Raw genomic sequence first — 14,015 nt, 5'->3', positions numbered from 1 at the left:
CAAGAGGGTGGCCTTCCGAGAGGCAAGTTCCCAAAGAAGTGAAGCCAAAATAGATTCCAAGCCCTGGGCCGGGAGCTCCAAACGCCTCCAGATGGAGGGTGTGCCTTCTGGAGTGAGGCGCCGGAGGCGGGCAGAAACGAGCTCGGCGCTTTCTTCCGCCTGCCACGTGAACGTCTTCCTCTCTCACCTGCAATCTGAGCATATTTACTTTTACATCTATGAAACAAATATTCAGAATTCTTTTAGGACATTAAAATGCTTTGTCAATACAATGTCACTGGGCTGAGGTATGGATATAGCTCGGAGGCATAAGCGTCTCTGGCAGGTGTGAAGTCCTGAGGTCGATCCCCATACCCTAAGACAAAACAAAACAAACAAACAAAAAACCAGCATCACCGTTTTCAAAAGGCAGAAGCATGTGCAGAGCAAGATGCCCCTCGAGAGCGTTTGTGTAGGATGCCAGGCCAGGCCCTGGAGTTCCACCCTGGCATCCCTGGCTCAGGCAACAGGTCGTGCCCACAGGATGCAGCCTGTGAGGCGAAGGCTGTGCCCGCGGGCGCGGTGGCTTCACTGCCTGCTTCCCACAACCGGAAGTGTAGCTCAGGAAATCCGTGTCAGGACGCTGGACTACGGAGCATGACACACAGGTGTAACAGTCCCACAGGAACTGGCAGACCTGTCTTAAAATTAGGCATCATCTAGTTGCAAAATTTAAAAATTTATCTCAGAAATAGAAAAAGAAAATCGTGAACATCACTCATGATGCAGCATTCTTTAACAGCCCGAATTTTGCCTCTTTCCCTGGAGGGGAACTCTTTGATGTTCCCTTCTTGTGACCTCTCTTTCATATAAATTTGCATAAATATTTTGTGCACTTATTGATAGATTGCTTTTACAATTTTTACTTTCTGATTTCCATCGTGTGTGTGTGTGTGTGTGTGTGTGTGTGTGCATGTGTGTGCAGCACTAGGAACTGAAATCAAGGCCCATACATACCAAGTAAGCGCTTCACCACTGGCTACTTCCCTAACCTTCCACCCTCACCTGCTTCTTACCCATAACTGATCATAGTGCAAGAATCTCCTCCATAGCCTGGAACTACTCAATGCTACGCGGCAGGTCAAGCATGCCTTAGTTCACTGACTAATCCCCAATGTGTATTAATTAGAGTTTGCTCATTTTTTTCAAAGTTTTTGCATTATTCATTTTTCATTTTCATCTTTTCGAGACAGGGCCTCAGGATGTAGTTCATGCTGACCTTGAAATCACCGAGATTCTCCTGCCTCGACTTCAGACTGCTTGCTTTATCGGCAGGTGGCGCCCTGCTAGGCAGGCTTTGCTCCATCGGCTCCAACAACTGTCCGTGTAGAGCGCATTCCACGCACCTATCTTGGCATGAGCCTGGGCACGCAGTGGGAGGTCCCCTGGGCCTCACATTGTCCGCTGGGACATCACATCTGCACTGTGAATTAGCCCTTGTGCTGACACTGACTTGGGGAGCCGATCTGGAGTCAGTCACTTCTCCAGCAATGGATTCTGTTTCTCTTTCCAATTCTCCTCAATGCATTGTGTAGGAGTGGTGATTCTCACTGTTTGCACTTCTTTGATTTTAGTCAGGAGCGTTGCCTAAATAAAACCCTAGAGTCATTGTTTTCCTTCTTTTAATTGTCTGCATATTTTTACACATGAACCAACTGACTTTTTCTTGAGCTGTAAAAACTCACTACATATTGTGCAGTGTAATGTTGTGAGTTATCATATTTATAATTACATAATTTAAATAGTATTTAATCATATGACACCGTTATATCCATATTTTCACATTCTATAAATTTCTAAACTTTATTTATGTTTTTATTAACATAGAAGGGTTCTCAGTATTGACACTGTCTAATAATATATTCAAGCCTTTCTACATATGACCTCAGGGTTGACGTTGTGGCTTTCAAAGTCTAGCACAAATATCATGAAAATGCGCCCTTTACATTTATTTTACTTTCACTCTTTGATCTACATGAAAATTATCCTGTAGATGGTGTGATTTGTTTACACACTTCCGTTTGTTCCCACTGGTGCGCTAATTGGCCAGTTCTTTCTAAAGAGTCCAACTATTTTCTTTCAAGTGGATTAATAGTCTGAGGACATTTATAGGTGAATGTGAAGCCGCTTGCCCTCCTGCCTTTGCTTTCAGAATTAATTTTATACTGTTTGAAGCACTGTCTTTTACTAGGTGCTGGTGTGTGAAAGGCAGGTCGCACTCCGCTGTCCTTACATTTTGAGGATCCCAAAAAGCTTAGGGAATGAAATGCAGCACATTTTTCTCAAAGCATTATTAGACATCTGTGAAACTTTTGTCCTTTTATGCACAGACTTTTTCAGTTTTTTTAATTAGCATTTTACTTTGTATAAAATAATTTGAGGCTCATTGCTTTTTTTATTCCACAAAGAAATAAAATAAATTTTAAGACAATAGCAATAATACACTCTATACCATAATTTTAGAACTAGTTGTTCAGACTATAAAACAAAGACGAAAAAATCAACAAATAACACATAGTGCTCTTTTCAACTAAAACAAAACTAGTAATATCAATGAAACAAATTAGAATGCATATTGAAGTATTGTTGAGACAATGAGATAGGTAGTTTGGGAGATTATTTGAATATCTTTCTACCTTCCATCTGTTTTCTGGCTTGTTATTTAGTTGTACATTCACATTTTGAGTTTCCCATGTAAGAGTAAACAATTTTCTTTGTAAACCAGTTAAAAGTCCTCAGGTTCTGGTGCCTTGTTACTTCATTGTCACTGCTGACCTGGAATACCTGACACCTGAAGTTAGAAGAGCAAAGGCTTGCTTGGTTCATTCTACAATGAGCTGTCTCCAGGGCAGGGTAATGTCCAGAGGGGCAACAGTGTCTGGCTGGAAGATAGCAAAAGCAAAAACAGCCAAAGCAGAGGAGCCAGCCTCCTTCCCCCACCTTATTGTACACATCACACCTGCCCTAGGGCAAGCGGGTCAGCCAATGACCCAATCACAAACTCTAATTTCAGTCACCTTCAAAACACCCACCCCCATGACCATGTGAGGCTGTGGGGGACAACCTGACACAAACCATAGCACACAGGGGCATGTGCACATGCATGTTTACAACACCACTGTTCATACTAGCTAGATCTTGAAACAGCATGTATGTCCATCAATATATGAATGAATAAAGAAAACACAGTTTTTCTACACTGTGGAGCACAACTCCACCATAAAGATAGCCTGAGCCGGCCATACTCACAGAAAGTCATTGGAGAATACAATGTTGTGTGAAATAAAATAGACACACAAACTACTTATGTAGAGATTTTAGACAAATAGTCTAATATTCTGCCACTGGTTTCATTAGATCTTCCATTGTTCTTTGGTTTATTTTGATTAGGGTTTTCTTAGAGCACCAAGTAACATAGCAACTTTACCACATTTCTCCTTATAAACCACGCACAGTATCATACTCACTTGACAAAGGCTTTTACATTTTATTTTGTTGGCCTTTTTTTTTTTTTTTTTTTTTTCTGGTTTTCTTTTTTTTTTGTGGAACCAGGGATTAAACTCAGGCCCGTGCACTTGCCAGGGAAGCACTTATTCCACTGAGCCATCTCCCCGGCCCTGGCTTCTACTTTTTAACTGAAAAATTCCACATCATTTTTTTCTAGCCCTTTTTCTATGTATCTATTATCAACTACATTGACTATGGCAAAGGTTTATTGAATAATTGGCTATTTGAAGAACAACCATGTTTCTTTTACCTCTCAAGTTTCTTCAATTGTTTGCTTTTAATTTTTGATTTCCATTCTGCATTTTCTTCTATACTAATGTGTTATTTGTAGATTTTTAAGAGTGCTTAATTTAATTACTGTCATTCACTTGCTCATGTATGGGGGGCGCGTGTTGCACGCACAAGTATGCATGGAGGCCTCTTGCGTGGGTCCTGCTCTACCTTTCAGGTTGGGTGTTTGCTCAACAACAAATCACCTCGGCCTGCTCCTGTTGGCTGTAACAACCAAGCCCAAGGACCATTTCACCCTGTACAGATTTTCACTCCAGTTTGTCTTTTTCTTTCAGATTATTTAGATGACTGAGTGTCCTGCTTGTTTTCATATGTGTGAAGCATTGAAGAGGTATCTTTGCTAAAACATTTCTTTTGAAATCTATCAAGAACACACGTCTTGATGCTGTCAATTTGCTTTTGAATTTTATATGTTCTTGGTCTGAAACTCCCTGCCAAAATGTGTATCTTCATGGCTTTTCCTCTACTGTGACCTCTGGAAATCCTTACACTTTCTTGGCTTTGCTTTATTCATTGATAAGGGCACTCACTTATTTTCATATAAGAAAGAATATTGTACTCTCACAAATTGACTATTCAGTAATTTTGTTCCAAAATAATTTGTATTTTCATACATTCATTATAGAAAATGATTATTAAGAAGGTTCTAGTCTCTTGTTTTCATTTATTACCCTTTTTTAAAACAAATATTTACTTGAGAGACAGTATCGCAGTAATTGGTATGACATGATGAGCAGTACATATTTAGAAGACCAGAATGACAGGCATTCCAAGCGTGACCCTACTATTGCACACTGCTATCTTCAGTGCAGTTGCTTAGTTCACAGGAATCAGCATATACGGTTAGTTAGGGGAGAATCCCAGCAATTAACTGCTAGTTTCAAACACCTGCTGAAGAGTCTCAGGATCGTTCCCTTAACCATCTTGTGCATATAAATGTATGGCTTTGCCCCTGTCATGTTTCCTAGCTTTTCTCCTTGTCCTCTTTTTGCTGTCTAATCCTCAAGTTCTCACTTTCCTTTTATTGTGTTATACCTTTCTATTTTTATTTCTTCTTTTGTGTTCTTACACTAGGGAGATTATATGATATTTACACATGTGGGTCTGGTTTACTTCACTTATGAATATATCTTCAGGTGGCATCCACTTAAATATAAAGGCTTCAAGTTTATCGTTCTTTATAGCTCAGTAATACTCCATTGTATAAAAATACCACATCTTTTTCATCCATTCCTCAGGTGATGGGCATCTTGGTTGACTGTCCTGCTACAATGCTGTATATAGTTAGATTTCTAAATTTCTGTGTAAAAATATGTAATTGTTTATCCCTATTTTTTAATACTTTCATTTTTAAATTTTTTTCCTTCACATTCTGTAGAGTTTTAAAGTTTAACATATCAATACTCAATGGAAAATACCTGTTCCATGTTATATCTAAGATGTTTGATATTCAGACAGTGAGGTTAAGCTCAACCGCCTTTGTTACCGGGCAGTAATATCATTAAGCTTCTCTTCTGGAAGGTTAACAACTTAAGTTTGTAGACAAAACATTAGAGAAAAAGAAGGGCTGCAAGGACAGCCAACATTTTGGCCCGAGCCTCTCAAGGTCAGTGAGGACTCAGGATATAGGAGAACCTGTACTGTAACGTCTTGTAACTCAGTTGTGTCCCAAATTTACTGATCAAGGAGATTATGGGGCCACAGAGGAAAATGATCAACGATGTAGAGTGTGCCTAAGGAGAGTCACATGGAGAGAAAACATTCTCTCAGGCTTTCACAGAGAGCAAATTGGTCAAGCAATGGCCGTGACTCATCCACACGGTTGATACTGACAAATGATCTACACATTTCCGTACAGAGGTTCAGGCTAAATCCTGAGGGTATTTGACATGGGGCCCGGGAGGTGGCTCAGTAGAATAAGTGCTTCCCTGGCAAGCACAAAGGTCTGAGTTCAATCCCCAGTTCTGCCAGGAAAAAAAAAAAAAAAAGGATTGATCTAAGGGGATTTGACCAACCTTGTCAGAAATAAAAGTTACATTTCTTGTTATATAGGTCTTGCTTTATCTTGGCTTTATCTATCCAACAGAAAAGTATAAAAATGAGGCATTAAAAAGTAAAGCCATATTAATATGCCGAGCTGTGAAAGGCTCAAGTGAACAACTTCTGACATTGCCAGTCCTACAGATAACCCACTACTATTATGGATTGCAGTTGTATTATGTATTGTACTACTATATTGTATTATTTTGCTGAATTCATGCACCTACAATATTTAAATGGCAATGGAATACCCATCTCTGACAAAACTAAACAGAAAAGGGGATACAAAGGAAGGACCATTTTGTATCTGTATATGCAAAATAGTCAGGATACATATACAGCTACTTTCTCTTAATTCAATGAGAAGAAAGATTTGTAATAATAGTGTTTGGACAGGATATCATGTCTGCAACTGTGAATAACTACTATGAAGACAACAATAATGCAATGTGTTAATTATTGAAAGTGTTCTAATAATCAGTTGTGAAACTGTCTCATTGCTATCTGCTTCTCAATAAAATTAATAAAAAAGAACATTCTATAACTGTAATCAAATCATAGGTGATTATGTGTAAGTAAGATAGTGTAAGATAAGCTTCTTTTCTACTTTTTAGATTTTGATGCATTTGTCTTTTCCGTGTATTTAGCCCTGTCCCTGGTGCGTGCCTAGGAGCACCCAAGCGCCTCTGTCGTGCTCTCCCCGCCCTCCTCCTCCCTGCCCACCTCTCTCCTTACCCTCTTCCCTCCCTGCCCTCTTCCAGCCTCCCCTTCTCCCTCTGTGCTCTCCTCCCACCCTGCCCTCTTCCCTCCCTGCCCTTCTCCCTCCCTGTCTTGCTCAGTCCTCTTTGCATTTGCAAAGATGATCATCATATCTATCATTGTGCTCTGTAAATTACTATTACTGTTATTATTATGTCTTTAGTACAGGGCCTCACTACACATCTGGGACTCATAGTGATCCTCCTGCTTTCAGCCTCCCCAGCGCTGGGACTACAGGTGTGCGCCACCATGCCTGGACTCTCAGCGGTTCACTGTGTCTGGGGCTTGGGGCTGGCAGCACACAGTACCACAGTACTGGGAGTGAACACTGTTCCCTGAGCTTGCCCAAGCAGGCACTCAGTGCACTGAGCTATCTTGCTGCCCTCTTTAAAGTATTTATGCACTGGGTAGATCACAGAAAAAATTAAACTCAGCAGTTCAATAGACCAGAGTCTGTCACCCTCCCATGGCATCCTAATGTGGAGTCTGAGCTGAGTTTCCTACACAATGTGAATAAACCTGCTGCACCCCGTGGAAAGCGCAGTCCAGCACTGGCCACTTAACAGCGTTGGCGATCACCACCATGCCCACAGCCACCTTGATGTTACTAACATCACTTTCCCCAAATCTTGTCTTGCTTACTGCCCTTGCCCCATGTCATAAGTTTTCCATCACTGACTTGAAGTATTTTATAACTGAAAATAATAGGTCTCTAGTTGTCTATTTCCTTCCCTGCCCTTCCCCTTCAGGCATGGGCCATGGCGGGGCCAGCTGCCTGTGGTGCAGCCCCCTTCTCTCCCTGATGGAAGCCCCAGAGCCAGATGCATTCTCTGACCTGGAGCAGGTGCACTCAGCACCAGTCCAGGTGTCTCCTCACTTAGGCCTTTGTCCTTTCATGACAATCTTGAAAAATCTGATTTATTTAGAAAATATGTTCCTATGCTTGTGTCATCTGCCACGCTTGTCCTACCATGGCTCATTCGAGCTTCAGTGTTGCACTGATGACAGGTGCCGAGCAGTGGCACGCCTTGCTTGTCCCTGCAGAGCTGGGCCTGCTTGGCCCCTCCTTCGCACCGCCCACCTCAGGCTACTATTTTTCTGTCCAACTCTTCAAAGTTCCACAACTTATCTCTATTTTCATAGTGATTAGATTTACGCTTTTCCAAGAATATTGAACTTTTCTAAAATGATGCTCAAACTCAGTGTGCATTGGGAACTGTCCTCCAGCACCCTCTCTGCAGGGGAATCTTAGCACCCCATCCATCTTTCTCCACATCCTTCATCCTAAGCCTATGGAGTTGTGGTTGAGGGTTTTTGTTAACACTTTATAAAATCATCTCTCCAATTCATAGACTTCATAATTGCTGCTTCATTTTCCACTACCCCAACCTTTATCTGATTTAAATTTTCTATAATAATTATTTGAGTAGTTCTTGCAAGCGCAATGTCTGGTGTGTAGAATTTGGAGCCTTTGCATGTCTAAAAATACCTTTATTCTGTCTTCTGGGTTCAATGCTAGATTTAATGGGTTAGAGCCTCAAAATAATTTTTGCTCCAATGTGAAGAAATTTCTTTTGCCTTCTCCATTCAGAGCGGCTATCAGGCAACGCCTTTTCAAGCTCATTCTTTAAACTCAGCACATCACCTTCATCCACCCCATCTCTGGGAGATTTTCATTAGTATGTTGCTAATTAAGGTTCTCTTTTCATTCATGCTTCTCAAAATTTAATTAGCTCTTTCATCTGCATATTTGAGTTTACCTTCAGCACAGGGCGCTTTTCTTTTGAGCCTTTGAAAAGCCGCTCACTCACTTGTGTTCTCTCAGTACTTTCCTTCTGGAATATGCCCAGAATTACCAGGTATGGGGAGCGAGCGAGCGAGTGAGCTCAGCCCCTGAGCGGGACCCAGGTCTTTCTTGCTCTGAATTTGCATTTGTTTTAAGACTTGGGATAGTCTTTCACCCAGCCTTACAGACGATATTTCTTTTTCTTTCTCTTTTTTTTAAATGCAGTGTCTCACTTGCAGTTAAGGCTGGCCTTGAGCTCACTTGGTATCTGCGGCAGGTCTTTAGCTCCCAAGGATCCTCCTGCCTCAGCCTCCGAGTGCTGGCCTACAGGTGTGCACCCCCACGCACAGCTCAGACACTATCCCAGTACTTACCTCTATCTTTCCCCTCCTCATTGCACATAACAACAGCAAATCACAGCAAGTGTGTAAGCACTGGGGGCGGGGGTTCCTGTCTGCCCATTCCAAGCATGAGAAGTGTGGGCAGCTGTTGCAAGAATGTAGCCAGGGACACTGCAGGCTGCAGAAGTGGAGAAAGGAAGCTTTCCAGGACTCCCAGCTAAGAGGCTGGGGCTGAGGTGCTGGCCCACCGTGAGCACAGTGCTACACTTCCCATGCTCTGATGTGCTCCTCGTACCTGGCTTCTCATTGGGCCTATCTGTTGGATCACTTGAAAAAGTGGAAGGGAGAAAACCATGGCTCCTGCCCTCATCCAGTGCAGGGACACAGGCCAGGTTCTCTGCCGGATTCCACCGTCCTCACTAATTTTCATCTATCTTTTGACAGGATCTCAGTGAGTTGCTAAGTTGCCTAGAACAGGCAAGAATTCCAAGTCCTCCTGCCTCAGACTCTCAGAGTCCTGGGATGGCGGGTGAGCGCCACCAAGCTGGGCCAAGTTTTTGCCGTTCATTTAAATGCACTCATGACAAAGTAAGGTGCCTCAGGCTAGGGAGATGGCTGGGTGGCCTGAGCGCCTGCCCGGCAAGCACAGGGCCCTGAGTTTGATATGTGGTACAGCATCCCCTGCGGGGCCTGGAGTCTCCAAACCGGGCGTGGCAGTGTGTGCCTGTAATCTCGGTGCTGCGAAGGCTGAGACAGGAGGATTGCTAAGCATCTTGCTGCATAGCAAGACCCTGTATCCAGAGAAAGAGAGAGAGAGGGAGAAAGGGGGGAGGGAGGAAGAGAAAGAAGGAAGAAAGAAAGAAAGAAAGAAAGAAAGAAAGAAAGAAGAAAGAAAGAAAGAAAGAAAGAAAGCTCTTCTTAATTCCAGTGAGCAGAAGGAGGTGCTTCCAAGTCAGCACAGGTTGAATGGGATCACACTGGGTCTACCTCACTTGTACTGTGTCTGGGTCTCTTGATCAAATTAAACACAAACTGTTAGTGCTCATTTAAGAAAGAAAAAGAATAGAAAAAAGAAGATGAGTATACCAGTGTACATTATTTGAACAGGGTGTGATCTGGGAGATTCTCATTGGATCCATTTCTAAAAGCTAAATTCACAGTAAGTATGGACTCCTGAGAAAATAGGTACATTCTTTCCACTCGTTGATAGGAATATGGTAGAAATGTGGGTGGGGGGTTCTAGGTGCTAGGTCTCTATCTCACATCATCTTAACTCCCAAGTGAAATTATGTATTTGTACATGTTTAATAGAGCAATATGTGTGACTCTGTTTTAGAAATCTTTAGCCACAGTATAGTCAAAACTCATTTCTTATATGTTTAAGGTTAGTAATATGGCGTTACCTAAAAAAATACACTGAATCTAAATAAGCTTTATTTACATTTTACCTAAAAGCATTAGTTCTGTGTACATCAAAGACAAATATAAAACTTCTATTTGTACATTGCATTTACTTGATGACAGTTTAATGTATCTTGAGCATTTAAAGAGTAGACTGAGAGAGGGAAGGAGGTGGAGAGAAAGAAAGAGGAAGGCGGGGTGAGAAGAAACATGGAAGGCGTTAGGATGATATTTTGTAAAGGGCCAGCCAGGTAGCACAGCAGACTCAAGCACTTGCTTAGGCAGGCGCAGGGACCAGCGCTCAATCCCCAGCGTTCTGTACCAGCCCCGCTCCCGGGGCACGCTGAGATGGCAACTGAGACTGGGCGTGGTGGCGCATGCTTGCAATCCCAGCTCTCGGGAGGCTGAAAACAGGACGATCACTACGAGTCCCATCTATGTAGTGAGAATCTGTAGACCCTCTACTGAATATATTTAAAAAGAAAAAGATAATATTTTGTAACATCTAAATTTCAACCGAGAGGCCAGCTAGATAGCTCAGAAGAATAAGTGCTTGCCTGGCAAGCGCAGGGTCCTGAGTTTAATCCCCAGTATCACAATAAATAAATAAATAAATAAATAAATAAATAAATAAATAAATTTCAACCTACAACTTCTGCCACTCTTTTCTGAGCAGAACATGGTTGCTGTTTCCTTGTGGAACCCACCACAAGTGACAAGACATTGCCGTGGGGCGTGAGAGCGTTACACTTCTTCACGCAGCTATTTCATGACATGCTAAACTTCATTTTCCTTATTAGCTTTACGAAATGATTTTCCTTTCTATTGGAAGAGCTGACTGCTTATGAAATAAGAAGCTAACTTAGACAATACTAAATTAGTTGGGCATACAAAGAAATTGATTATTTGTAGAACAAATCAATAGACACATCAGTAAAGCAATGACCATCATCCATGCGTTTCATACCTGGCCTCGGGGCTTGGAGGCCCTGCACAGTCCTGGCCACGGCTCATGGAGAGACCAACGTGCACCATCCCACGGCAGTCTGGGCCACGAACAAAATGCTCCTGCAGAGGCCCGCAAGCCCGGCGCCCCTCAGGCAGCACTCATCAGGGTTATAATCACTTATGGTAAGGTCATGTCACATGTGACAATTTTGCAGTCTACGGCAGCAATTCATGACAGTGGAGTGACCCCTCCAGAGGACTCGTGCAGGTAGAAGGAGCCACAGGCGCCCACTGAAGCGCAGTGTCCTCCCCGGCGCAGGGGACCTGTTCTGCCTGTTCCTCCAAGCTCAAGGCTGAGTGCCGCTCAGTGTGGGGCCATCGTGCCCTGAGGGGGCCGGCAGTCTGCTGAATGGGACTTCTTTCAAAGAAGTTTTGCAAAAACTGTGAAATTATCCAAGCAGGATAGACTAAGAACAATGAAACGCAGGAGGCTTTATTATAGTCCTTCAAATTTCTTTTGCATGTAGTGTTAATTTAAATGAACATCACTAGAGGAGGAGAATGCTACCAAGTGTAAATATATATATATATATATGGCAGAAAACTGTCTTCATTACATGAATATATTAATGATAATTAGATAAAATCAGTCTTATACATATTACCTATTCTAAGATGATAGCCACAAAATTACCTTTAACCACCATGAGCTACGCATGCCCACTTGTAATAGATAGCTGAGAACTGAGAGTTTTGTGCTAAGCCAAACTCGTCCCTCTTGGGACAGATTCATCACATAACAAGGGACCCCAGCTTGGACTTAATGGCCAGTTGCCATGCCCCTGTCTTAGGCTGATAACCACTGCGCCTCTCGTGTGGGGGGGGACTGTCGGTTGGTGCACACGGGCTCTGCCTGTGCCTTGGGAAGAGACGGCTCTTAAAGCCTGTGCCTCAGAAGAACTCTGGTTGGCACCACAGGACAGTGTCACTCATGCCCACATGGCGAAGTGCCCGTTTGTCCTACTGAAGGTCTTCTGCACTCACGTTTAAAGCCGAAGCATTGCCTAGTAAGCAGGAAGTACGCCATTCAACATGAAGAATGCGTATGTTGTAGAATTATTTGGGAGAATACAGACATATTTTCAAAATTATTTGAGGGATACAAATGCATAGCAGAGGTTTAAGCCCCATTCCAGTGTAGCTCCTGATGGTCCCCTCAACAGAAGCTCTGATTCACCAGGTCTCCTTGTCGGCTTAGAAATAAGCAGCATTTTCAGTTTTGTCAACAGTATGATAATCATGTCCTGAATGGGGCCTTATTTACAGCCACAAATTTTAAAGGCGCTAAGCATTTCTTAGGGGACCTCTTTCCCCCAAGGAAAAGAAAAGGGTTCTGTGCATTTTAATCCTATCATTGCAAGAGATGTGAGGCTAGAACAGAGGACCCAGAGCAGGGGACAAGTGTGTCAGCTGTCCACCTCCTGATGTCGCTTATCGCCTAGGGCCTGGACCTGTGGCCTTCCAGGGGTATGTGTGTGACATAATGCCCAACTGTTCTACAGTGGTGCCCTTCCCACTACTGTGTGCCCCCCACCCCCGAGCCCCCGGCTCTCTGCTCTGCCCTCCACCTCTGTGGGGCTCCCCAGCAGGCTCCCGTCCTGACCTGCCTGGGCTTCCTCTTACTGACCTGCTTTCTCAGTGCTGGGTACCAATCCCAGGGACTTTGTCCCAAGCTGCACCTTCTTTCTCTCCCTCCCTCCCTGTCTGTCTGAATTTCACCTTTTATCACGGGGCAGTGTCTCTTGAGTCACTACGTCAGTAGCTAACAGATCTCATCCTGACCAAGGCAGCACTGAGGGGACCCTGGGAGCACTGGCTCCCGACCTCCCCCTGCGTCTCACACAGTACCACCAGCCTCCCTAGCTTCGACACTTCCAGGGCCTCAGGGAGCAGTCTCGCTACACACCAGCATCTCTCCAGATGCGTGGGATCTAGCCTTGCTGGCCTTCCCTCGCAGCATTTGGGGCTGTCGGTCTCCACTCCTACAGCGCCGCCTCTCAGGACCAGGCTAGGACGCTTGCTCCTCTCTCCACCGCCCTTTACCGGGTCTGAAATCCAGGTCCTCAGGGTGGACAGTGAGCCCCGCTCCACCTGCAGGCACCTGCCCAGCCCGCCTCCCTGAGAGAGCCTCAGCCCTGGGCAGACAAATCATTTTATTTCCCAAAGTTAATGCATATCAGTCAATTTTATTTGTTAAGTACAGCTACATGTCAATGTCTTCTGCAAGGATACTTTCCTTTAGAAAACAAATATGTTTCTGATTGTGTGAGACTGTCCTCCATCCTCACCCACCCACCCACGCTGAGCAGGAAGTCGTCCGTGCAGCACCACTGGAAGGGTGGCATTCCGCAGAAAGCCGTGCGCCTCTGGATCTTCATGCTTGAAATGAGCTCCCCGACTTTCATTCTTCAGCTTTCGTACAATTTAGCCAACGGTTGAGACTTAGTTTTAAGTAAGTCTGAATTAGTTATTTTCTTACATCTTTGCTGGGCTGAAGTGACCCTCTGCAAGTTTTATATGGTCTCCCCACTGAAAATGTCAAGAAAAAAATCAATTCTGATCCTGCTCTCCTTCCACGTCCATCAGCTCTTCTGCTACGCTGCAGGCATGATTTGAACCTGGCGCGCTCTCAGAGCTCCGTGTAGCTTTTTACTTTGTTTTAAATTTAATTTTATTTTAAAGTGGAAAGACAAAAAGCAAAAAAGAACAAAAACACAAACGAGGCAATATAAGACAACGCAAATGGTACCTAATTTCAAAACAAGGTTAGAAGATGAACAATTGCATGACATTGCATACTATCATCATCAAATGTATTGCTCAGATTTGTAGCTTTTTTTTTT

The 14,015-nt window shown here is 43.5% G+C and overlaps 1 protein-coding gene across 1 annotated transcript in view; it reads right to left on the bottom strand.

The window, feature by feature from the left end:
* Csmd1 (CUB and Sushi multiple domains 1) overlaps positions 1 to 14,015 on the bottom strand; it is a 1,642,653-nt gene that overhangs the window by 1,542,058 nt on the left and 86,580 nt on the right. The gene's annotated exons all lie outside the window — the stretch shown is intronic.

The sequence above is a fragment of the Octodon degus genome, unplaced genomic scaffold (genome assembly GCF_000260255.1).
Source record: "Octodon degus isolate 3935 unplaced genomic scaffold, OctDeg1.0 scaffold00155, whole genome shotgun sequence".
NCBI lineage: Eukaryota > Metazoa > Chordata > Mammalia > Rodentia > Octodontidae > Octodon > Octodon degus.
Note: the sequence above shows the minus strand (reverse complement) of the source record. Positions and strands in the feature narration are given on the sequence as shown.